Raw genomic sequence first — 1756 nt, 5'->3', positions numbered from 1 at the left:
TCAGAACAGACCGTGGGGTGTCCATAAAACTGCTACAAGCTAGAAGGAAATTCTTGCAAATGAATAACAAACAACTCCAGGTGCTCAAATGAGGAACATTCCCTCAGATGCTACTGCCCAGATGAGCTTGGGGTTTTTTTCCAGGCAAAGTTGGTATTTTCTGTTCTGGGAACAGATTTAAAAAAAACAAAAAACAACAAAAAAAAAAGGAAGAAGGTCTTGTTTATACCCCTGCCTGGTTCTTTGCTGGGTTCTGAAAGGGGTGACTGTGGAAGGCTGCATTTTTAGGGACCCCAAGCTTCTTGAGAACAGCACTTTTCTCCCTGTTTCAAAGCACTTGTTTGTGTTTATGTCCAAACAACACAGTGGCGGTTTATTCAGTGACAATCAAAATTGCAGTTTCTGAAGGGTCCTGACTCCAGGGAGAGAGAGCTCCATTGTAGTCCTCTGTCCACATGCCTGACTGCTTTGAGAGAAAATTAATGACTTTGGAGACTGACATTTCTGAAAACCCAGAAACAGGGGCAGTTTCCTGTTTTTGCTGATCAGAAAACACTGGTGTGAGATTTCCGTATTGCAGATGAAACTGTGCTGCCACAAGGATGCCACTTTACCGCGCCTGGGACAGTGGCTAACCTAAGAGGTGAAGGAGAGGAGGTTTTGCTTCCTAAGTATTTGCTGCATTGCATTTTCTCCCAACGATGTGCTGTCCCAGTTACGGCTTCCCAGCGTTCTGGAAGACACATCCCACCTGCTCGTGCCCGAGGAGCTGGAGCAAACGCTGCGTCCTTCATTGCACGGACTGAGCTGCAGCCTGAGACATCGCAGGGGAGGAGACAGCGAGGCAGTGGGTTAAGGCAGCGGCTCCTAAATGAAAAATTCACTAGACTTGGCGTCAGGAAACCTGAGTGCGAAACGGTGCCTGGCACGCAGCAGATGTTTAATTCAAACAAAATAATGTCAACAAAACCTCACATTTGTAGAGGAAAACAAACAAAATACCAAACAGAATGACTCGAGTAAGAGTCAGCTTCCCTCTTACGAGCTGTTTCCTTTTTATTCAGTTTTCCCCAATTTTGAAAACACAACCTGCAGCCCTTTCTCTTTTCGGGCCAATCAGCGTGGGCTTCCGTGGTCACCGTCTGGTCTCACTTTAGTTTCGTCAGGTATAAACCCGAGTTCAAAGCCGGGCTCTGCCGCCGTCCAGCTGCGAGACCCAGGACGCTAACGTCCCTCTTTGGTGAAATGTGGACAATAAACACCTACCAGGCGGGACTGTGGAGGGCCCCTGAGCTAATGCGCAAAATGGTGCCTTCTGACTGCGATGTGCTGTGCATACAGAAAGAGCTCTTCTATGAAACTGTGAAATGTGGGAGAAGAGGGAGGGAAAGGCCTGCCCAGGTGCGACGGCTCCCTGTGAGCAGAGAAGGTGGCGCACGCCTCACGGCTGCGGGGGCCTCTGGTGAGGAGAGACCAACCGAGGGACTCGGTCCTTTCCCAGCCCTCCCTGGGCCTTTATTCCAGGGACAGCTCTTCACAGGGCTTATTGTTCAAACCGACTTTACTTGCCAGGCCTTGAGAAACACATTGTGCTGCACATGCGGCTGCTACAAGGAGAGGTTCCACCAGGATGGTCTCCAACCTCTCGCATCCACAGAGACCCCAGGGAATCAGGGAAGGGCCCCTCCCCGCTCCCCTGCAGCTCACGAGGAACCTGCACCCCGCAGTCCCTCATCTGCTCTAGTGGAAGCAATGG

Source organism: Eulemur rufifrons, chromosome 19 (genome assembly GCF_041146395.1).
Source record: "Eulemur rufifrons isolate Redbay chromosome 19, OSU_ERuf_1, whole genome shotgun sequence".
Lineage (NCBI taxonomy): Eukaryota > Metazoa > Chordata > Mammalia > Primates > Lemuridae > Eulemur > Eulemur rufifrons.
This window is presented reverse-complemented; position numbering follows the sequence as displayed.